We start from the raw sequence: 24,950 nt of genomic DNA on the forward strand, positions 1-24,950 counted from the left end.
CATTGTACAGATGAGGTAACTGAGGCACAGAGAAGTTAAGTGACTTGCCCAGATCACACAGCTGATAAGCAGTGGACCAGGGATTAAAACCCATGAGAGTAGATGTATATATACAAAACTGCTGTGGGGCTGGAGGTGGAGTGAATATCAAATGCCTAAGAATGGTGCAAGATCACTATTGGCCATCTGGATGGAGAGCAATGGATAGGAAAAGTTGGGGAGGAAAAATCAGGATGATTTAGTGATGGGCTGAATATGGGATTCAAAGGGAGGAGTTCAGGATAAAAACTAAGTTTGTGGATTTCAAAGGCAGGGAGAATGGTAGTGTTATCAACTGTGATGGGAAAGTTAGATGGAGAAGAGGATTTGGGTGGAAGGTGAGAAGTACAGCTGTAGATATGTTGATGTTAAAATGGCAGCAGGACATCCATCTTGAAAAGGCCTGGAGTCAAGTGAAATAGTAACGTTCAGAGTTAGTGAGAGGTCAGGGCTAGTGAGGTAGATTTGGGAAGCAGGTGATAGTAAATGCTGTGGGAGCAAATGAGCGCCCAAAGGTGGTGATTGTGAAGTATGAAGAGAAGGAAGATGAAAAGTTGTGGAAGAGCCAGAGAAAGATAATGAGAAGAATAGGAGGAAACGTTGATAAAGGAATCAGCAGAGAAAACTGTGTTGGTAAACTCATGTGGGCAGGGAATGTGAATGTGTCTGTTTATTGTTGCATTGTACTCTCCCATGCACTTAATACAGTGCTCTGCACACTAACTCTCTTCCCCTCTTCAAAGCCCTACTGGGAGCTCACCTCCTCCAGGAGGCCTTCCCAAACTGAGCCCTCCTTTTCCCTCTGCTCCTCCTCCCTTCCCCATTCCCCCTTCTCCCACCCTCTACTCTTCCCCATTCCCCTCCCCACAGCACTGTGCATATTTGTATATATTATTTTTTACTCTGTTTTGTTAATGATGTATATGTACCTATAAATCTTGATGATTTATCTTGATGATATTTACGCCAGACTACTTGTTTTGTTTTATTCTGTTTTGTTTTGTTGTCTGTCTCCCCGTTTAGACTGTGAGCCCATTGTTGGGCAGGGATTGTCTCCATCTGTTGCCGAATTGTACATTCCAAGCGCTTAGTACAGTGCTCTGCACACAGTAAGTGCTCAATAAGTACGATTGAATGAAGTAATGAATGAACAGCAAGAGCTCAATAAATGATTCAATGAATGAATAAAAATATGGTTAAATAACGTTTCCAGATGAAGGCTATAGTCTACAATGCTGAAGGCAGCCAGTAGGTCAAGGAGCATTAGAATAAAGTGGAGCCCATTACATTTGGCAAAGAGAATATAGTTGGTGAATTTGAAATTTACTTTTTCCGGTTGACCAAATTTGATGCTTCATTTTCAGGGCAAAGTACACTGTTACTAGACTTTGAATAAGTATATGTAGAGTATTAAGGAGCATAGAAGTAGTGATACTATGTGCATGTGCTTATAGGCCAGGATAGTGGATGTATCTTAGGATAAAACAAAAACTTTATTAAATATGTTTTCATTGGCTTCCTAAGAATATATGAGGATGCTTCTCCAGCATGAGAAATGAAATCGAGTACTTGAAGTAGAGAAAAAGCACCAAAGAAGACGTCCTGTTTCTTATATGTAATGTCCCTTCTGCTCCTTTCTGTGTCCTGGATTAATTTATCTATAAATGAGAATGACTTTCATTTGGGTCAGATCACCCTGGATTGTAATGTTTCCTTTGTTTTGCCCAAACTATAAAACTAGTTCATGTGTTTTTCCAGTATGCCCACACCATGCAGAGTCTTTAGTGCATTTTCACGATCGGTGCAGGATGTGCCAACTAATTCATTTCAACAAAATGAAAAGAAGAAAATGACAGCTCCAGGATTGGGTCATTATTTTTTTCAAACTAGGTGGTTGAGTTTCCCATTATGTCTGTCTCAAACTTGCAGTCGAGATGCAAGTTACCTTGATCTTTCTTATTAAATTCTGTTTGAAAACAAGTTAAGAGGAAAATGCTTGATGACGTCTTAAGAGTTGGAAGTTGTTTTTTTTTAAAACTCCTCCCTTTTCATTAGATACTGTACTGAGGAAGTGAGAGTTTCACCAATTTCATATTAGAATCATTTTGGCTTCCTCAATCAGTGGTATTAATTGAGCATTTACTGTTTGCCGAGCATAGTATTTGGCCCAATATAGTGGAGTTGATAGATATATTCCTCGCCCATAAGGAGTTCACAGTTTACTGGGGAAACAGCCAATGGTAAAGAGTTTCTATTTGATGTGGAGGGACATAAAAATCCTGGTTCTGTTTTGACTACAACATCTCTCAAACTCTCTCCTCAGGACTCGTTCTTCATTCCTCAGGTAAAGCACTTAGCCAGAACTTATTTTCATTAAACTATGATGGTTCCTGTCTTTTGATCTCCCCATTACTGATTTCTCTCCATTTTGTAACCATTTGAAATTCTATTGGCAAATGATTTACCTCTTTCATCAGGTCTCTTTCTCCCGACTCTTCCGTGGCATCAGATTGACTTTTGGAATCATATTCAAGCCTCATAGCATTCCTACTTTCCACCCTCCCTGGATATTTTGTTCTTTCTCATACATCTTTGCATTTTGTTCCTTTAAATCTACATAAGAAGAATAGTAAGTTAAAAAAGTGAATCCTGGGCTGAGATACCAAAGTCCTTGATTCAAGCCACAAGTCTGACACTCAGGTGCTATGCAGTCACTTAACTTCTTTGACCATCGGTTTCCCTACTTGTGAAATAGGGTCGACACACCTGCCTTGTCCAATGTCATAGGACTGTATGAAGAAGAAATGTGATATTTGAGAAAGCATTTTCCAAAAGGTCAAGGTATTGTTGAATTAGAACAGATCCGCCCATCTGTGTAGAGCTCTCTCTACCAAATGAAATGAAAAGGCGAGAACAGTCAGTAGTGGAAGAGGAAGGAGGGGAAGGGGGCTATTTCTCCTGTGTATAACACTGGGATGTTACCAAGGAGAGTGTCATGTCTTTTGGAAGTATGGGCAACCACTGGCAGGGGAGGCAAAGGCAGAGTGGGGATATCATTGAGTTTCACAAGATCAAAGTTGTGGATAGAATGAACACAAATTTGTTATTCACCAAATTCCTCAACTCCACCTTAAGGAACAACCATGAAATTTTGAATATTATGTAATCAAGGCAAAGAAAAAGAAACACCTTTTCACCCTAAGGCAGTTAATTGGTCAGCACAGGAAATTATACCATTGGAAAATTTCAGTAGCATGGAGAAGCAGCATGGCATAGTGGATAAAGAATGGGCCTGGGAGTCAGAAGGTCATGGGTTCTAATCCTAGCTCTGCGACTTGTCTGTTGCCGGACCTTGGGCAAATCACTTTACTTCTCTGTGCCTCTGTTACTGTATCTGTAAAATGGGGATTGAGACTGTGAGCCCCCTTTGGGTCAGCGACTATGTCCAACCAGATTTGCTTGTATCCATTCCTGGCACATAGTAAGCACTTAACAAATACCACAATCATTGTTGTTCAAGAAGGGTTCTAATCCCTGCTCTGACCTGTGCCTGTTGTGTGACCTTGAACAAGTCACTTCACTCCTTTGTGCCTCAGTTCCCTCATCTGTAGAATGTGGGGCTTCAATACCTCTTCTCCCTCCTACCTTAGTTTGTGAACTTTATGTAGGTCAGGGACTGTTCCAGACTTCATTGTCTTGTGTCTGCCCCAGGTTTAGAACAGTGCTTGGCACATAGCATTTCATAAATAGCACTATCATTATTATTATCATCATTATTTTTATTAGCAGTAGTCATATGAGTGATAAAGCAAGCTGTGTAGTTAAGTTCTAGGAAAAAGTACACTGCTAAAGATTAGATATGGTCTTTGGTCCTTAAGGGGGAAGAGAAAACTGGTGGCCCACACAATAAAACAGACAACACAACATAAAAAAAGGCAAACAAAGAAAAAGAAGAGGGTAAGCTGGAGAGAGGAACTGATGTCTGGGGTCTTCATGGGTCAGAATCCCTACAATAACCAAAGTGACCACCACAGTCTACCCAGTACTCAAAATGTTATGGTGTCTGCTACTCCCGATTCTGATCTTCCCCCCGAGATGGGATGTAGAGGCTGGAAGGAGGCTGTTTATCTGCTTCTCCTGCGAGGTATTTTGTTTTCGTTTTCTTTTTTTTTTGATCCCTATGTAGCAGTAACGGTAGAATCAGCTTCATTGTGACGATCAGGTCTTCCACTTTCTTGGTTTCTTTAGAACTCTCTCTCTTCCATCCTTCCTTCCATGTGGCTCCAAGTGCCTAGAGGCTTTTAACCTTCTTGCTCTGCCAGGTTATCACTTTCTCTTTGTTTTCAAATTTTCTTCTAAAAACCCACTTCTTTCCTGACATTTTTCAATGATACAGCCCCAATAAAGGTTCCCCTTTCCCTAGATAAGACAGCAAAACCTTGCACCTCATAAATTTTAACAGCCTTTTTTCAACTGTTGTACTTTATGTTTGAATTGTTTTATCTGTCTAACTTTGATTGTAAGCCCTGAGGGCTGAGACCTCATCTTATTTTATGTTCTGCACAGTGCTGAATACACTGTTGGTAGTCTACAAATAATAAGTATGTAAGATTACTATATGCAAAATATAATGATTTTATTTAAGGATGCTTGACAGTGGATTGGGTCATAGTTAAAGACATTTATGTATCTGTCTCGCTATAAATTTCAAGTGTAGATAGTCAGGTGTTTTCATCAGTTTTTAATCTGTAAAGCAATTTTTATCTGGATGGTTTCCCTAAACTTCCAATCAGTGCTGATTTTAAGATATATTTAATATTACATTTATGGGTTTCTTTTTTAGAACAATCTTCAGCTACATAGTGCTCTTGAATAAGGTTTACAAGTCTTCTGTTTTAAAAGAACAAAGTTTTCCTTTTTCCAAGACCAAAATATTTTACTATGAAAGGTTAGATTTAGTTTTAAATCTGTGCAGGATTTCTAGGTGCTCTTTCCTCTCATCAGAGAGTGTGAATCTACGTGTGTGAATGTGAACGCACGCATGTGTGGGTATAAGTGCATAAATAAGAATTCAGTTGTTCTCATATACTTCAGTGGAGTAACTCAAGGAATTATAGGTTCTCTGATTTCTCTGTCTGTCTGCCCAGTGCATCTGGGGTATGGGCTATATATTGAGTTTATTTCACTTATGATGGGTTGGAGGTGGCAGGAGGTTTTGGAAGGCTTTAAATAAGAAAGAAGTGGGAAAGTCTAGGGGTACCACTGTTGTATTGTATGGCTTTGGAGGTATGGATCAAGTTTGACCGTAACGTTAGTCCTGATATCCAAACAGTCTCAGGATTCCAACCTTTTGTATCAGAGTGTGCCCAAAAGGCCAAGTTATTAGCAGCTGGCTCTCGTTTGTTAAAAATGGTTTGGGGAATGGAAAAGATGATTTGTCCTTCCAGATTTTGTGACCTTGAAGCTCATGAAAATTTGGTGTACAAAAATCAATGGGAAACTGACCAACTCTGTATTTAGAGACAAAGTGAAATTTGCCTGCCAAAAATGATGTTTCAGAGGCATAGGGGGAAAGTTAGAAATCCAGAATTTAGTGAATTTAAATTTGAGAAACAATTGTCATCTCTCTTGAAGTGGGATACTTGATGAAGAGTTGTCAAATATCAAGCTTAACTTGGAGGATTTAGTTTCTTTGTGCAGGAAAACTCAAGGATTTCCAAATGCTGGAAATAGTAAATTCCTACGACTCACAGCAGATAATAGGAGTGGAGAACACATTCATGTTCCTCAGAATATTTTAGTTCAAATAATACCTACTGTATTTAAGCTTTATAAGCATCTTGAGAAAAAGAAAATTCAGTCTTTAAGGCCTGAGGAGTAATTTTATGCCTCATGTTGATCTTTTTTACCAATAAAAATTTTTCCATCAAGGCTATGGAGATTGTATTACACTTCTTGCCATTGCCACCAAGGTTCTGTGCTGATTGTTTTAGGATGTTGCTCAACTTAAGTCATTTCTTTCCTTCCCTTTTAAATGAGGATCAGCTATAACCTAATGCGACTCAATTTTTGCCTGGAGTCAAATATCATGGATTTTATTGCTTCTAGAATCTGACTTACTGCTATTTAACCTTTAAAAGAGAGAGGAAACCCTCTTTATACCACTATTTCTCTCCAGGATTCAAGAGCTACTAGGCATGATTCCAATGCTGAAGAAGGAATAAATCGATCATTTTTGGAGATGGAGTAAATTTTTCAGGCCACAAGGGTTTAGTAAATTCCCTGTTCCAATGTACTAAATGGCACTCCAGTGACCTATAAGAGCCACTGGTTTAGTAAATTCCCTCTTCCAATGCACTAAATGGCACTCCAGGAACCTGAAAAAGCCAATAATTTCCAAAAAGGGGGTAATTCACTCTTCCACTCTCCCTATCCCCCAATAACTTTATGCCTTAATCTAAGATTAGGCACTGTATCAATTTCCATTGGATTTACACAGGGTTTAATATGTCCCTAGTCCAGAGGAAAGCTCAGGATTCTTCCCCATGCTTAGTCCAGTGATAGCACAATTGTTGATTAGGCTGAGCTCACTTTACTATTTATTTTTGTGAAGCCTAAGCCTTCCTAAAATATTAGTTGCTGTTAAGTGGCCAGTGCACCTTATCAAATCTTATCCAGGACATCTGCCTGCTGAATTCAAGTATTGGGTATTGCTGCCGGTCATGGTATCCTGCTGCCTTCTGGGTCCTCGTTTTGGATAAATTAGGTATCTCTTTTGGGTTCCTTAGTTTGCAGGAAAGTATATTGGTGGGTTAGTAGCAGGTTCTCTCAGATTAAACTTACTTCTTCTCTTTCTTTAAGTGAGTTGCTCATTCTAGGCCACAATGGAGCAAGAGCTTTGTAAATTTTAAAAGAGCAAGGTCAAACAGAAAACAATTTCAGCCTTACATCCCTCAATATTCTGCCATGCTTATGGAAGGGTGTCTTTTGAGATTAAATGTTCTATCTCCACCCTATCTAAGGGAGCTGGAAGCAGACATGATCCCTGAAGCTGCATGCATGGAAAAACCTTTTACAAGTGTCATCTCTACATCACCCCTAAAATTCACAAAGCTCATCCTTTCCCACCTTCCAGAGTCCTCTTGAAAATTCACCTCCTCCAAGAGGCAATTCTCTGTCCAGATTAACCCAGGATTCACTGTTCTCACTCATGTATCTATTTGCTATTTAGCAGCTTCACCCTTGGGTATTTGAGTGTCTTCTTGGGGTAGAGCCCTGTCCTAGTTGGGTAACCTTAAAAGTAGAAAGTGTGACTCCTGCCTCTCAGAGTTTACATTCCAATTTAATTTTTTCATTGGTTTCATGTATTTGTTAAGCACTACTATGTGCCAGGCAGGGTACTAAGTGAGAGGAATATGCAGGCTAATCAAGCTATGTAATAATTGCTTATTTTTCCTTTGATCACTTGAATCTGTTTGCTTGACAAAGGCTGTTGAAGATGACTTATGAATTGGAGAATCATAGAGTTTGAAAGGGACCTTACTATCCAAGAAAGATTATATATTCTGTTCTTTAAATCTCTGATAAAGTCAATTCCTTTCAGATTCTTTAGTTTCCTCTTTACTCATGGATAAACCATGGGCCTGGGAGTCAGGAAACATGGACTTTAATCCTGTATCTATCATTTGCCTGCTTCATGACCTAGGTCAAGTTGCTTAATTTTTCTGTGCTTCAGTTTGGTCATCTGTAAAATGGGGATTAAAACCCTGGTATTCCCCCTCTCTCCTAGACTGTGAGCCCTGACCAGGCTGCTTATATTTTATCTATTCCAGTTCATTTGCACAGTGTTTGACCCTACATAAATAAGATTATTATTATCACTATCATTGATTGCTGTGTCAGGAAGTAAAATCACAATTTACCCAACTGACCTGGATGTTCAGAGGAGACTGCGGTAGATGCCCCTTAGTTATAAATAGAAATGAATAGAATGCCCTTAAAAAAAGACATTAGTAGAATGAGTCATTTGCATAATCTGGCCAAACTAAGAAAGGATATAAGAACAGTACATTGCACAAATGATAAAAAGCAAATTACCTTTTATCTAGAGAATCAAGAGAAATAGTTTGAAGACGGGAGCCCTAGTTCACATTGATATATGCCAGTTAGTGTCACTAGCATTCCTCCATGGCTAGGGTCCAAGGAGTGAGGTTCTTATCATAGTCATTTGAAGTTCTCTAATAATTGTTTTGTCAAAAATCCAGATTTAGTTGCTCTCAAAAGGCCGGAAAGCTGAAAGCATTTATTCTGAAACCCTTTGCTTCTAATGGATTGTCAAGATAAGTCTATGTAGGAAGCATCTTTTGATGACTGTGTTTAATTGTGGAAAAACTCAGCAGAGCACCCTTTTTATGCCTAGAACAGATAATAGTAACAGCACAAGATTTAACTTAAAAAATGTTTTTATTGATCTTTTTCTTTAGTGTTTAAAAAAGCATTAGACAAGGTTCTTCAGCGTTGTGTAGAATGAAAATAGCAGGAACTAATTTAAATTCTAAATGCATCCATGTCTGTGTAACCAGCTTGTTGTGATTGTACTCTGAAGAATTGTTCAGTGTGGATTAATTTTGTTGACTAAATTCAGTGAGTGCATTGGTGAGAAAGATTGAACTTTGTTGGGGTCTGGATTCTCCTTGTGCCTTGAAAAAGAGTGCTATAAATATAGAAGTGAATGCTTTCCCGTAATGTTTTCCCATAAATGTTTTCCCCTATAAAATGTTTTCCCATAAAAATTCAATGTCTATCGGTTGAGGGCAGAAAAAGGGCACATAGTCCTTTAAGTGATGTTGCTACAGTGTGGAACTAGATGTGTGTTAACACAGAGAAGAAATCCAACAGGAATACATACTCTTGCCTTTAAACAACAACCCATCAAACAATAGAAACACCCAAGAGTCAAGGTAACTGGAATTAGTTGTGGAAAATCTGTAGAGACCAAAATGGAATTAAACCCTGAAATAAGCTATTTTTGTTCTGGATCTCCAAAATTCTTTTTGCTCTCCCCTGACTTCACCCTTTCTCTGGTAAAACAAATTGAATCTAATGTGTAAATACTGGCAGGGTGAAAGCTCTCTTTTCATACAGAGGGGAAGAACAGCCATGAGTGTGTGAGCTTTTATCCAACAGAGCCTAAATGGGGCTTGTTCACTGGAGTTTGAATTCTGGTGAATAGCCTTCGGCAGCTCTGTTTTTTGTCAACATAGAGGCTGTGAAATGAAGACCTAGGTATAGTATGGCTACTAATCACCTATACTGTCACTCCGCAGTTACACGTTTTAATGTTCTCTGTCATGATGTGAGTGTGTGGGTGTGTGTTATGCAAATGTTGAACTGTAAAAAAAAGTCTAGTTCAAAGATCCAGCTTCCATTCCACTGTGTGTTACTACTGCTTCATTATTGCTAAAAATTGAACACATGACTATTATAATTAATAACATTAATTCTATAGATTTAGATAGATAGGTGTATTTATAGAGCTATCTATAGCTCAAAGGTTGGGAAGCCAGATGTGCTTCTGGCACTAGGTCCAAATCTCGCCATCATATACTTGATTATATCATTTGGTGCTCCATTATCACTAAAATATGTTTTATCAATATATCAAAATGCAAATATGCCTTCTTCATTCAGTTTTCTGTTGCCTTTGACTACTTGACTACTTCATTATATGAGGTCTGCCTAGTTAGCAGAATTCAATAAAAATAATTATGATATTTGTTAAGCTCTTTCTTTGAAACAGCATGGCTTAGTGGAAAGAGCATGTGCTTAGGAGTCAGATATTTGTGGTTTTCCATATGCATAATATATTTTAATGTCTGTCTTCCCCAATAAGCTCCTAATATTTGATATTTGTGAAGTGCTTACTATTTGCTGGGTACTGTACTAAGCGCTGGGGTGGAAACAAACAAATCGTGTTGGACACAGTCCCTGTCCCACGTAGGGCTCCCAGTTTCAATCCCCATTTTACAGATGAGGTAACTGAGGCAAAGTGAAGTGACTTGCCCAAGGCCACACAGACAAGTGGAGGATCTGAATTAGAACCCATGACCTTCTGACTACTAGACCCATGCTCTGTCCACTGCACCATGCTGTTTCCCGTGCTGCTCTTTGTGGAAAAGGATTGTATCTACCAACTCTGTTGTGTTGTATTTTCCCAAAACAATTAGTATAGCAGTCTTGCACATAGTAAGTGCTCAATAAATGCCACTGCTTGATAGATTTATTTCTTGCTTTGTTGTCAGATGATTTTTGATCCAGGTTAATTCATTGAACCAATGTAGGAAATGTTGCTTGCCATTAGCACAATTTTGTCTTGTAGACAATGCCAGATTAGCAGACATTCTGAAATTTTCCCAATATTTGGGATGTGTTTTTCAGCATTTGTCTCCACAGATGAAATATTTATATCAAGGGGCCTTCCCGTGGAGGTCTAGAGTTTGGCCCTAAAGGCTAACTCTGTCAAATTCCCTCGAGTTACGAATTCATCTCTACACCTCTGAAAAATAGGCTTGGTGGAAGAACCAATTAGTCCTGGTGTCATTCAATGTAGAACACGTTTCAAAATAGGGAATCAAGAATTACTGTGTTTCAAATATCTAGCCCACTTAAATTAAAGATATCATGAGACCCATTAAAGAAAATGTCTAAAGTAGTAGCCTTTGGAAAAAGAAACAATTGCTTATAATAAATTAAGGAGCAGCATAGGCATAGGAGTACAGGACCTCAGTTCTAATTCTGACTCTACCACTTGTCTGTTGTGTGACCTTGGACACCTATATCACTTAACTGCTCTGTGCCTCAAGTGTAAAATGGAGATTCAATACCTGTTCTCCCTCCTACTTAGACTGTGAGCCTCATGCGCTACAGGGACTGTGTGGAAGCTTATTAGCTTGTATCTACCCCAGAGTTTAGAGCAGTTCTTGATATATAGTAAGTGTTTAATAAATACCATTAAAAAAGGAACAGACATGTTAAGTTATATTTCAACCAAGACTTTCAATTCTTCTATCTAGTTTGTGTTTCATTGTTCAGTGCAGTTTGTGCCTTAAAGTCATGAACTGGTACTAAATTAACACATTACTGTTTGCAAAGCATTCTGAGATCTTCAGGTGAAAGCTTCTGTCTAAGTAAAAGGTATCATTACTTATATCAGTCTCTTGCCATAGTAATAATTGCAATGACAGAGATTCAGTATTATGACTTTTACAGCAGAATCAAGTAGGAGGATAAGATTATGATCATAGTACTCTACATTCAGGTAACACCCTGGGGCTTTGAAGAAAGAAAACCCTTGCCTAAACACAAATATATTTGGCAAATGTTAACTGGGGGTAAGAGTAGAAGCCGGTAAATGTGAGAATGGTGTAGATGACTGTTATACTTAGCAAAGGAGGCAAACCCAAAATTGCAAATATATTTCCTTGCATGGAGTACTGAACATTGGTATCATTGACCACCGAGAGTCTGACTTGACCTCAGCAAGCCCTTTGTTCTGTCAGGATGAAAGGCAGTTTGAATTTATAAACATGCTGCAGTGAGAGCCCATCCTAACACTCTTGTTAAGGGAAAAGGTCATAAACGGGAGCATGTCTTAATCGTGGAAGAAGATCCTGCCTTTAAAATTGTAAATCTTGATTAGATGAGGACTCTGTCAGGTTAGTTAAAGGCAAAGCAAGAGAAGGCATTATAAGCTGGTTCTAACTAGTAAACCTTTCTGCTTGTGCTGCTGAGATTTCACCCTACTGTTTGATGTATCAATCAATAGTGTTTACTGAGGGCTTACTGTGCATAGAACAATGTACTAAATCTTTGAGAAAGTACATATAACAGAATTGGTATGATTCTTGCTTTGGCTGCAAGAGATCCTGGGTTCATATCCCGGATGAGTCCGCCATTCCTTTTTTGGGAAGCAGCATGGCTCAGTGGAAAGAGCCCGAGCTTGGGAGTCAGAGGTTGTGGGTTCCAATCCCGGCTCTGCCACTTGTCAGTTGTGTGACTGTGGGCAAGTCACTTAACTTCTCTGTGCCTCAGTTACCTCATCTGTAAAATGGGGATTAAGACTGTGAGCCTCACGTGGGACAACCTGAGTACCCTGTATCTCCCCCAGCGCTTAGAACAGCGCTCTGCACATAGTAAGCGCTTAACAAATACCAATACTATTATGTTCCTTGCACACTCTTAGTGGGCAACTTTTGATCATTAATTTGAGGAACACGAACCATTCTAGCAGCCTGTGTTTCAGTTCCATTCCCGATCAGCCACGTAAATAATTTCTGTGAGTTCCATCAATCAAGCAATCAACCAATCATACTTGAGCACTTACTGGGTGCAGACCACTGTACTAAGCACTTGGGAGAGTACAATACAGCAATATAACAGACTTATTCCCTGCCCATAATGAGTTTACAATCTAGAGGAGGAGACATTAACATAAATAAATTACGGTTATGTACATAAATACTGGGGGGCTGTTGGATGGGGTAGGGGTGGTGAATAAAAGGAGCATGTTAGGGCAACACAGAGGGAAAGGGAAAAGGAGAAATGAGGGCTTAGTCAGGGAAGGCCTCTTGGAGGAAATGTGCCTTCAACAAGGCTTTGAAGGGTGGGGAGAGTAATTATCTATTGGATATGCTGAAGGAGGGTGTTCTGGGCCAGAGGCAGGATATGGGCGAAGGGTCAGCAGCAAGATCGAGGTACAGTGAATAGGTTGGCATTAGAGGAGCAAAGTGTGTGGGCTGGTTTGTAGTAGGAGAGAAGAGATGAGGTAGGAGGAGGGCAAGGTAATTGAGTGCTTTAAAGCTAATGGTAAGGAGATTCCGTTTGATGCAGAGGTGGATGGGCAACCATTGGGGGTTTTGAGGAGTGGGAGAACATGGACTGAATGTCTTTGTAGAAGAATTATTTGGGCAGCAGAGTGAAGAATGGACTGGAGACTGGAGGCAGGATGGTCAGTAAGGAGGCTAATAAAGTAATAAAAGTGGGATAGGATAAATGCTTGGATTAAAATGATAGCAGTGAGGCACACTACTTCCACACTGAGGCAGTGACAGCCTTTCCTTATTAAAGCTCTGTTTCTCACTTTTAGAAATGATTCTTTCAGCAAAGACTTCCTTCCTCTCCCTTGTCCCTTGTTCATATTGAAAACCTATCTGGCTTCATTACTACAAAAGCAAAGTAGAGCTGAGAGTTTCCACTAGTGCACTCAGTGCTTATATATATATATATTTACGTATATGTATATGTTACCTATATATCCTTGGAAACCAATCCAACAGCTATAGAATCAACCTTTCCAGAGACACGCTGCCTTCTCTAAATACAAATTGCCAGGTATCATGTTTTAATGATGGAGAATGTTAAGAATTTATTAGAATGTGTTTGCTTTCAGGTTGCACACACTATCCGAATAGCCGAAGCAATTTTTCCAACTGGTTTACTGCTCTGAATGCTATTAAGAGTAAAAGCTGCCAGTATGAAGCATGTTAGCCCATATGGCTCAAAGATATTCTAAATTATATCATTTTGTATGGCTACTAAACTGCCTCTGACCACTATGAAAGTAGCATCAACTAATATTATTGAGTAAAGTTTCTCTTTCAAAGAAATTATGCAGAAAAAATACACACACACACACACACACACACACACACACACACGTCACAGTTGGGGAACCTCATGGCCTAGTGGATAAAGCACAGGCCCGGGAGCCAGATGACCTGAGTTCTAATCCTGACCCCTCCACCTGCCTGCTGTGTGACCTTGGATAACTCACTTAACTTCTCAGTGTCTGTTTCCTCACCTGCCAAATAAGCATTCAATACATGTTCTCCCTTCTATTTAGTCCACGAGTCCCATGTGGGACAAGGACTGTCTGACCTGATTAACATTTATCAACCCTCCACTTAGAACAGTGCTTGATACATAGTAAGTGCTAAAAATTTTTTTAAAAAATCAATCTTGAATCTTATTGTATTTATGAAGAAGGAAAATAGACTGTGACAAATTCTCTGAGCCTCACTTTCTTGAACTGTTAAATGGGAATGATAGATTGCAAGCCCCATCTGGGACAGTGACTGCATCAGATCCAGTAACCCTACATCCATGTCACATATGTGCTAAGCCCTGGATGGATATGACATCATCATATGTAGAGTTGACCTCTATGCTTCAAGAAAACACGACTGATGGTGAAGTTTTCCTATGAGTGTGAATCTGAAAAGGGTCAGTGCAGAATCCAAAGCCCCAGTCATACTGGGCAAATAAAAAGGTTGTACCTCGAGGTGTCATGGGCAGGGATTGTCTATATCTGTTGCCATATTGTACATTCCAAGCGCTTAGTACAATGCTCTGCACATAGTAAGTGCTCAATAAATACTATTGAATGAATGAATGAATTTTGTATGTGGTGTTTGAAGTTTCTGGTGCTGTTTTCTCTTTTGCACTTAAAAATATAGGGCTACCTACACGGATGTAATGATTGGGAAAGATATAATTCCCCTATGTTCTCTTCCTGATCCTTTCATTGGGTATGATCATAGGGCATTCAGCATGTTTGGAGATATGCCAGTAGTGCGGTTGGAGGCATGTGGTACCAGCAACTCATTCATTCATTCAATAGTATTTATTGAGCGCTTACTGTGTGCAGAGCACTGTACTAAGCGCTTGGGATGAACAAGTCGGCAACAGATAGAGATAGTCCCTGCCGTTTGACGGGCTTACAGTCTAATCACCAAGTATCAGTGTGAATATCACAGCTCCACTCCTGCCCAATACCTTCCTAACAGGCGGCAGAGTGCATTGTGGAGGAGGAGAGGAGAATTGGAAGAGTCACAATGAGTCACTGCTAGAAAGTGACAGGAACCCTTTACTCCAAATCTCTGGGAAGAGGCAAACTTGCGATATGTCAGGGAATTGTAGTTTTTTTCCTAAATTGAGCATTTCTCTTGTTGTTTTTCTCCTGGATTTGTCAATCTATGGAGAAGAATTCCAGGTAAAGAAACTTCAACTTTAGAAAAATAATATTAAAAAGCTGTGGATTTTCCATGTGGATTTTGCTGCCTCCAGGTGGTGAACTGAAGTGTCCTTCTCCCGGGCAATGCTTTGTCAGAGATCTGAAGGACACCACTGCGCTCAGTGCAGGAATTATGTGACCCAGAAATGTGGGAGTGGGGGATCCTCTGTATGGTGTTGAACCCTCAGAAACTCACTGGGGAACTGAATCTGGGCTCAGTTGTAGTAGTGTCACGAGCCCCCAGTTTGTACCCAACAAGGACCTTCCTGGACCGGGGGAGCCTCAGTGACATGTAGTAGAGTTTCAAACCACACCTCTGATCACAAAGGTTACTGTGGAAAGTTTTTTGCTTAGTTTTACCAACAAGCAAGGAAGTAACACCTACCACACACACACTCACTCATCTCCACAGGGGTTCAATACCAGTCTGTGGTCAAAGGAGCCTGTTCTGTCAGTGCTTCTTTCTGCCTCCACGTGCTGCTCTCCCTGCTGCTCTCAGCACACTTCCTCCTCTGCATGCTTCCAGATGCCCTTGAATTATATACTCCCAAAGCAACCGCCTTTGTGCCTTTGGCCTGGCAAGCTGGTGGCTCTACGTGGCAGTCATTGATTGGTCCAGGCCCATTTTCAGGTAGAACAGGGAAAACTACGCCTCCCTCCCATGCTTCACCCCCACGGGCCAGCAATCACCTCCCCTCCATTAGAGGCACATCAGTGCCGTCACAAAATCTCTTCCTTTTGCTGTTGTCCACGGGGATCACAAGCAGTCACTGGTGAGGCAGCTGGCTGTGAGCTCATTCATTCATTCAGTTGTATTATTGAGTGCTTACTGCGTTCAGAGCACTGTACCAAGTGCTTGGGAATATTAATTCCGCAACAGAGACAATCCCTCAGTCTAAGAAGGAGGAAGGCAGAAATGTTGAGCTCTTGTCCTTAGTGGAGGGACAATTACAGGGCTGTGGATAGAGGTGGGGATGGGGTTACGGAGCCTCATCCTTAAGTGATTTAAACCACACCTTCACCCAGGGCTGGGCTTCACACCAAATCGACAAAATCAGCCTTACTTATTGAGTGCTTGCCTGTGTGCAGTTTGGGAGAGTACAGTCCAGTAGAGTTGATAGGCACTATCCCTGCCTTCAAGTAGTTTACAAACTAGTAGGAGAGCCGGTCATTAAAATAAATTAAGTTCAGAGGAAGCAAGTGAATATTAAGATATGTACATAAGTGCTGGGGCTGGGCGAGAGGTGGCAGTATGCAAAGGTGACAGCCACCTTAGAGGGGACACTCATAGGGTGGTGGAAGCTGAGAATTTGAAAATGCAGGCTTCCTTCATCTGAGTTGGAAGCAAAAACTGTGTTAGCAGCAATGAAGGAGAGGAACACGAAGTCTCTGAAGCAAAGGAAACAGCCATGGCTCTTAGAAAAATGCTGAAGGCTCACAGATTCTGTATGACATCATTACATGGTAATGCAAGATTGGTGCAATGGTTGCTGCATAATAAATGACATCGGTAGGGGATGGGAGGGGGCCAGTGAATATTCCCCCTTTTTTAAGCAGTCAACTACCTAAAGCTAACCCTGGATTAGGTAAAAAAAAAAAAGCTATTTTTCAACCTCAATAAAGTAGTTCTGAGAGAATATTGAGTAAAGAGTAAAGGCAGCCCCAGAAGATGCCCATGCAAACTAAATTAGAAATTTACTTCAATGACTGCTCCAAGGCACGTTTTGTATCAAAGAAACGTTTCCGGACACTGGCACTCTGACGGGGGACCAATGTCTTCATTGTTTTGACATTACCGTATTTACTTGCCTCCACTATATTTACTAGGCATAGACTCCTCCTACCCCCTGCTTCTTGAGATGGAAGTAAAAGTTATTTTTGTAAGCAGGTGATAGTGAAGTTTTAGTAGGGTATTCACCAGGATAGGAAGAGACATAGGGTAGGAGGCACAGGCTTGTGCCATGGAAGTTTTCATCTTTGAAATGGTGCAGGTACCACTGGGGTCAGAAGAAGGGAAGGGATGGAGGTTTATGTAATTCAGTGAGCACTATTGTATTGTGCTTGTGGAGATTCCTCCTAAACATTTTGCTACCCACTCTTACCCCTAGAGCGCTTACATCCATATTGTTTATACTCTGTGCATCCCCTATCTGTAATTTATTTTATTAGCTTTCTTGCCCAGTAGGTTGTAAGCTTCCTGTATTGAACTCTCCCAAGCAATAATGCAGTGCTCTGCACTCAGTAAATGCTCAGTAATACCATTGATTGATTGTAAGAAGTGCAGTAGAAGAGACTGTTTCAAGTGCCCTCTCACCTTCTTTTCATAATCCCTTTTTTCCTCCTTTTTTCTTTTTTCTCTTGCTCCCCTTAGGGGGACTTAACATCCGCATATAATAATGCCACCCCTATGTTAGAAAAAAAAATTATTAAAAATTTGGAGCATTATGTGAGTAAATATGGTATTTGGGGGTCAGATCATTCTGTTGAAATTTACAGACAATATTTTACATTTGGAGATACTTTTATATTTCTTGTAAGTATTATCTTGGGCAGAAAACCCATCTCAGGATCAAGATTTTCTCTTTCCATTTTTCTAGGAATTAACTTCCTTTTTAAAATAGTGCACTGCTTCCTGGCTACAAAAGTAATGTATGGGAGGAGGAAATAAATTTGCTTTTGAGTAATCTCCTTGTGTGGTATTGGATTTTATTCACTCAAACTGCACACACATTCACATGCATGTGCGCACACAAACATAAAAATACACACACACACACACAGGGAACTATCACCACTGTCATCTCTGAAGATAACTGACTTTCAATGGAGGCATGATATATGTACATGTAGGTGTATATCATGCCCTGAAAAAGCATGCAGTAATAGTTTTATTATAATGTGACCAGAGATGTTGCTTTGGGCATTACTCTAGGAAAAATGGAAATAAGTTGAAAAAAAAAGTATGGAACCTGAACACGAAAAATACTCAAATTTAGATTCCAGCGTTAAATGCTTAAAAGAGGTATGCTGAGCTACCTTATTCCAATTCCTATCACTTTGGCATATGAGCATGCATGTGGGTGAAGATGTCAATAATTCTCTGAACAAGGTTGACTGTGATTTGTAATGTTTAAAGGAAATTTCCATGGAGGGTTTGAGATGTGAATTGTAGTTCTCACTGTCTGCTTTCAGTGCTTGAAGAAATGATTTTTATAAACTTTGGGAGATGTGTGGTTGAGTGATAACCTTTGGTAACTTGGGTGGAATGCCTTCATGTGCCTATTTAAACTTAAAAGAAAAGGTCAATCAAACAGTGGTGTTTATTGAGTTCCTACTAATTGCAAAGCACTATATTCTGTAGCTTAGGGAGTACCCAAGAAACTGGAATATACTTTCTCTGTCTCGCCCCATATAACTGGGTAGGTTAGAGTTTTGACAAGTGCAGTGAGCTCAGCAAGAATGACATGAGGCCTACTTTTAAATTTTGTTTGGGGTTCCAAATTTCAGGTCTTTCAGGCTAGGTTGGAGTTAAGGGCCATTTTTACATTTAGTTGCTTTCACACAAAGAAACCATATCTGTTTCTATACAATGAATTAGGTGGTCAAAGGAATAAAGGTTTCACATTTCCTTCTCTCTAAATCTATCTCCAGAAGTCCTGCCTTTAATGAACTTGAGTGACAGGACATAAGGAAAACTAGCATTAAGAGGGGAGGATCATAAGCTCTCGTCTATACTGTAAGCTAATTGTGGGCAGGGTACATATCTTCTGTTGTACTCTCTCAAGCAATTAGTACAGTGCTCTGCACACAGTAAGCACTCAGTAAATATGATTGATTAAGGAATGATGGCTTTTGACTACTTGGGAATAAGGTGCTATATGAGAGTGGCATAGAGTCCATCACAGTGATAAAACTGGGGGAAATAGAGCCTATGAGTCTGCAAACTAGTTTTAATTTCTGAGGATGGTTTGGGTTTTATGAGGGAGATTTATCCATTTTATTGACAATAAAATTCACCATCTTACAGAGCTGCTTACTTTGGTGAATCATGGTGATTCCTAGCTCATTACACAAGCTTGAGAATGAAATGATTTGTGTTACCCCGTGAAATTACTATATGCTATCCACTTTTGTTCTTGCCTTTACTAGCTGTTTTTCCTGTGCCCTAAAGAAGCCTGCAATCATGAAAGAAAATGAATGAAAACTTTCACTCTTCACTGATTCTTGACTGTAGAGCTGATTAAACACTAGAACAGGCTTCAGTAGACTCTCCATCACTAGAGATCTCTCTTGAAGAGAATTGACATGACCATGCTGTTCCCGTTGGCCTGGCTCTCACCTCACTGTGAGCTTTCTTCAGATCTTTTTGACCTCCTGTATTCTGACTGATCACATCAGAAGGAAAATGTATGGGAAAACAAACTTTGTTAGAATATGACCACCCAATTATCTTTGCATACCCAAAGTTTCTATGCAAAGTTCCTCACGGGCTTTCTCAAATTTCCAGAATTTCCTTAAGGCAAAACTCATCCCAAATCTGATGCCACACTCTCAGTCGACTTCAAAACCTGTGTGAGTTTAGAGCGAGAATTGGAGCAGGAGAAAAGAATCCAGATTTACCGGCAAAGGGAAGTATAGGTTTTTACCCTTACGCACCAGGTGCAGAGACAACTGCAGGTGACAGACCATGCTGGATGCAGTCAGGCGAGGAATTTCCCCCTTGAGCGGGAATGGGAAATCAAGCGTCAGATTTGAAAACAGCAACAAGGCAGAGCAAAGTACACATATTTACTAAAATATATAGTACATCCATGAGCAAGTTTAGGATTTCACCCTAGATAGCATCATTTGAATGTGAAGCCCATCTTTGTCTCTACTGTTGCCCTTTTGATCTTGAAGATGAAACTGTTGAGGTTGATATTTATCAGCATATGGCTGATAAGGGCAAAGTGTGATCAGTTTATCCCTTCTACGTTTTCTGCCTGTCAATAATACCCGTGCTGCATTGCAGCATTTGCTACCGACCTCGCCTGGTGCTATTATTTGTTTCTGTCTCTTATGCCTCGATCAACTTCAAAGTCTGTGTGCCCGAGTTACTCCATTCCAAAGCAGTGCACACATTCTGTGGTAGGAGATAGTTGTTTTGTCATTTTTTGGTCTACTAACCTTTACAATGTTATTTTAATTCTTTCCCTGTTTTAATCTCCCCTCTCCACATGGTCACTAAATTCTCATGCCAAATGCATAGACAGATTCTATGAAGTAAATAGGTTATCAATTTGGGGGCCAATTTTTCCTCTAAGGTTGTGTAAGTGTTCATTAAATGATATGATATGAAAAATGATACGATGGAAAAATGAGATTTTTCATCTCATTTTATTTTTCAGTCATAGTGGCAACAAATTAATTATGAGCTACAAGTCTGAAATAAATTAGATTCAAAAAGCCTTTCTATTCTTCTTAAGAAGAAAGCACTGGCTTTTCAAAATTCCTTGTGGGAACCCTGCAATTTATGGATTTCTGGATATTTCTGTCTTCTACTAAGAAGTGGTGTGGCCTAGTGGAAAGAGCATGGGCCTGGGAGTCAGAGGACATGACTTCTAATCCTAGCAGGGCCACTTACCTGCTGTGTGACCTAGGGCAAGTTACTTAACTTCTCTGTGCCATGGTTTCCTCCTCTCTAAAACAAGGGTTAAATCCTAGTCCTTCCTATACTTAGACTGTGAGCCCCATGTGGACATGGACTATGTCCAATCTTGTATTACCCCAGCAACTTGACACATAGTAAACTCCTCATAAATAAATCATTTGGCATAGTGAATAGAGCATGGGCCTTGGAGCCAGACGGTTGTGGGTTTTAATTCCAACTCTGCTGCATGTATGCTCTGTGATCTTGGGCAAGTCACTTCTCCATGCTTCGGTTACCTCATCTGTAAAATGGGAATCGAGACTGGGAATCAAGACAGGGACTGCATCCAATCCAATTTGCTTGTCTCCAACCCAGTGCTTAGAACAGTGCCTGGCACATAGTAAGCTCTTAACAACTATTATTAGAGGAGGCAGTGTGGCTTAGTGGAAAGAGCACGGGCTTGGTAGTCAGAGGTTCAATTCCATTTGCCCCACTTGTCTGCTGTTTGACCTTGGGCAAGCCACTTAACTTCTCTGGGCCTCAGTTACCTCATCTGTAAAATGGGGATTAAAACTGTGACCCCCATGTGGGACAACCTAATTGGTTTTTTCTACCCCAGCGCTCAGAACAGTGCTTGGCATATAGTAAGTGCTTAACAAATACCATTATTATTATTTTTTTCCTAATGCTTTTTCTTATAAAATCATAAAACCTAAAGATAGTATAAAAAATGAAGTGAAAACTCTGAAATAATTGTAACAGTAATAATGGACATGGTGATTCAATAAATCAGATTAATATAAACAATTTTAAATTCCTGAAATTTTTGAGAAGCAAATTAGAATATCTTAAAAGTGCTTATAAAATTTGTCTTTCATAAAAATATATCTTTTTCTTTTACTAATTGTCCTTAAATAGGGGTCTGGAAATTCCTTCACTTTTCCAGTTATTTTTAACCATGAATGAAAAGTGAGTGTGGTAACCATGTTCTGTGTCGTCCCCCCGTCCCCCCCCCCACACCCCCTACCAAATCCACTCAATCAATACTGGGCATAAGATATAGTATATGCTGTTCACTGATTGTTCAAAGACTTTGCTAATTGTAAATCTTGATACAGTTGGTCACCTTACACAACCAGGATGTTTAAATTCTGTGTCAGAAGGGATAATTTATTTTTAAGGCATAAAAAGGTTGGGAGAAATGTTTTTTATGTTGTTTTGGAAATGCTTGCAGTAAATTCACCAAATGGCTTCAGTCAATTGGAACATTTATGGAAGATACAGCTGTCATTTCTAGAATAAGGAAAAGTGCCAATTAAATAGTTACAAAAGAAAAGAGGATAGAAATTCAGAGATTGAAAGTTCCAAGCCAAATTTCATCTTGTTTCTCACCCAACTGCCACTAGTGCAAATCTAAGACCATTGAATATCTGAATAGCCCCAAAAGTAGATTTGTGATTTAAGGATGCTTAACAAGAGCACACACATAATTTATTGTGTCAATTGCTCCCTATTTTTAGGGAGTATACGAAGTCTTAGACGTTCCAAAACAGTTCTGCTCCTGCTTGAGGATCTATCCTCCTGGGTCAGCAAACATTGATTAACTCTGTTGATATCCTCATGAAGAGTACACATTAGTTTGATATTACCTGGAAAAATTTCCAAGACAATTGATGCCAACATTCCCAAATCTGGGGGATTAACAGTATAATGTGATCTACTGTTTGGATAAATAGTTCAGATGCTCACTTTTCCATGTTGGGAAGTCCAGCCTTGACTAATATGAGTCTGACCAACTTTAACACCATGGTACAAACATAAATATTTATACCCATCTGAATTTATAGTTTGAAGACTGATGTTTGAATGCTGATGCATTCACTTGTGTGATGTCACACCAACCATCCTAAAAGGGTGATTTTGGCTAAATCCATTGCACCAAAGTAGTTGATTTACATTGTCTTCACACTGTCACCATCCTGAGAAAATAGTGTCGAAGAAATGAATGACTCCCTCAGTGGGACTTAGCTATCTTCCTACCTTACAGAAATTAATTTTCCTTGAAATTAATTCCTAATAAAAAATTATTGTCTTATTGTTAGATATTTCACAGTAGGATCTGAACATACCAAAATGCAGTTCTGCAAATATTTTATAGGAACTGTCTTGAGTGCCTGGTGAATCCTAAAGGGAGATTTAGGTCTTTCTCTCTCTCTACCCCCTCTCCCCCTCTCTCCTACCTCCCCACCCAATCCTCCCTTGGAAAGTCAAACAGGTATGGTAAATCTTTTAGGTCACTTAGGGATATTTTTCTGAGTTATTGCTAGAGTGCAATTCCTGGTAAATTGTATACGTTCACTCTTTCAGCAGAATATATTTGGCACCAACTGTAGAGAGTTACAAGGACAGAATAACACATCAAGAAGCTTCCGTTCTCTTATATAATAAAGGACAAACCAAAAGCACAGCTGTACAAGTTTAATAAAATTCAAATTTAGGAGATACAGAACACAGAAGATGTGCTTATCAAGTTAAATACCATAATGCTAGGAAGTGAGAATTGATCAGAGCAGCTGAAGTTGGCTAAGGTTAATCTGAGAAGGCTTCATGGAGTAAGTGATTTTAGTAGAGATTTGAAGGAGGACATATTAAAGTCTTGTGTGCCTATGCCCTTTGCTAACAGACCAGATTTACTACCTCAGAGATTCTTGGGAATAAGGAAGAAACTGACTCACCCATTTAGAAGGTAGTGAAAGCTGTGTTTTGCATCACATCCACTCCAAATGAGGCAACTGCTGCTCAGTGAAGTTGTTATGGCCATAGAAGAACAAGCCAAAAATAAACATGAGTTCATGGATTTCCATGGAAGCTGAGAACTTTAAGTTTTGCATATCCCTATCTCTTACCTTGAGCAAGAGGAATTATTTTTAACCCTTTCTTAGCACTTCCAGGTTCCCCCCGTTAGAGAAATGTCTTTTTTCTTGATCCTCCCCTGAGAGTTTTAAAAATAAGAAAACCCTATATGTCTTAAAAATAAGGGCAAGTTTCCTTAGTAAAGCTCCCATTAAATTGCGACTCCTCTGAGCAGAGAAACATGCTTTCCTTTTGTTGAATTTTCCCAAATGTTTACTCTGTAGATGCTGTACTCTCTGGGTGCTCAATAAATACCAGCACTACTATTATCATTTACTATGACTCTTTCTCCTCCTACTATTTTCAGGCAAATTAATAATAATGTTGGTATTTGTTAAGCGCTTACTATGTGCAGAGCACTGTTCTAAGCGCTGGGGGAGATACAGGGTAATCAGGTTGTCCCACGTGAGACTCACAGTTAATCCCCATTTTGCAGATGAGGTAACTGAGGCACAGAGAAGTTAAGTGACTTGCCCACAGTCACACAGCTGACAAGTGGCAGAGCCGGGAGTCGAACCCACGACCTCTGACTCCGAAGCCCAGGCTCTTTCCACTGAGCCACGTTAATGTGCTGTATTCAAAGTATTTAGGGGTGTGCATCTCCAGATTTTGCAAATGTCCACCTGTCTCATTGCAAATCTGATCTGGCCTGCTGCTTGAATTTTTCATTCACCTCAAAAACCTTTAAATTCAAGGTAAAAGTGTTCACCTTTTACTATTTTTTAAATAGTTTTGAGAAGTGTGGAACATACTTTTCTTTTATATTTTTTCCTCTGTCAATAAATTAAAATTATTTAATTGAGTACTTACTATATGCAGAGCACTGTGTTAACAACTTGGGAGAGTACAATACAACAGAATTAGCGGATATTTCCCTGCCTTTACTGAGCTTACTCCTCATCTGCATGCCCATTTGAATGCTGTGTTGTTTTAAAGTTGAGTTATCTCCACCCTCACTACAGAATGAGAGAATGTGTCTGCCAACTCTGTTGATTGGTTGAATTCACGTGGTACTTCCAAGAAAACTGCTCTGAAGATAGTTTGGTACTGATAATTTATTCATGTGTTTTCTAGTTTTTCATAGCATCTTTCTGTGATGAAAAATATTTATAATTAGTTTAGACACAAATTATTCAATATTGCTTATTAACTTGTAAGACTTTAGTATTCAGTGTTCTACTTAAACTGTGATCCCTATGTGGGAGAGGGTCTCTGTCCAACCTTATTATCTTAAATCTATCCCAGTGCTTAGAACAGTGCTTGACACATTGTAAGTGCTTAACAAATGATAATAATAAT

General features: G+C 39.6%; 1 protein-coding gene across 1 annotated transcript in view; it reads left to right on the plus strand.

Moving 5' to 3' along the window:
• Positions 1-24,950, plus strand: part of CDH4 (cadherin 4) — a 678,282-nt gene that overhangs the window by 245,633 nt on the left and 407,699 nt on the right. The gene's annotated exons all lie outside the window — the stretch shown is intronic.

This window comes from Ornithorhynchus anatinus, chromosome 8 (assembly GCF_004115215.2).
Source record: "Ornithorhynchus anatinus isolate Pmale09 chromosome 8, mOrnAna1.pri.v4, whole genome shotgun sequence".
In the NCBI taxonomy this organism is placed as follows: Eukaryota; Metazoa; Chordata; class Mammalia; order Monotremata; family Ornithorhynchidae; genus Ornithorhynchus; species Ornithorhynchus anatinus.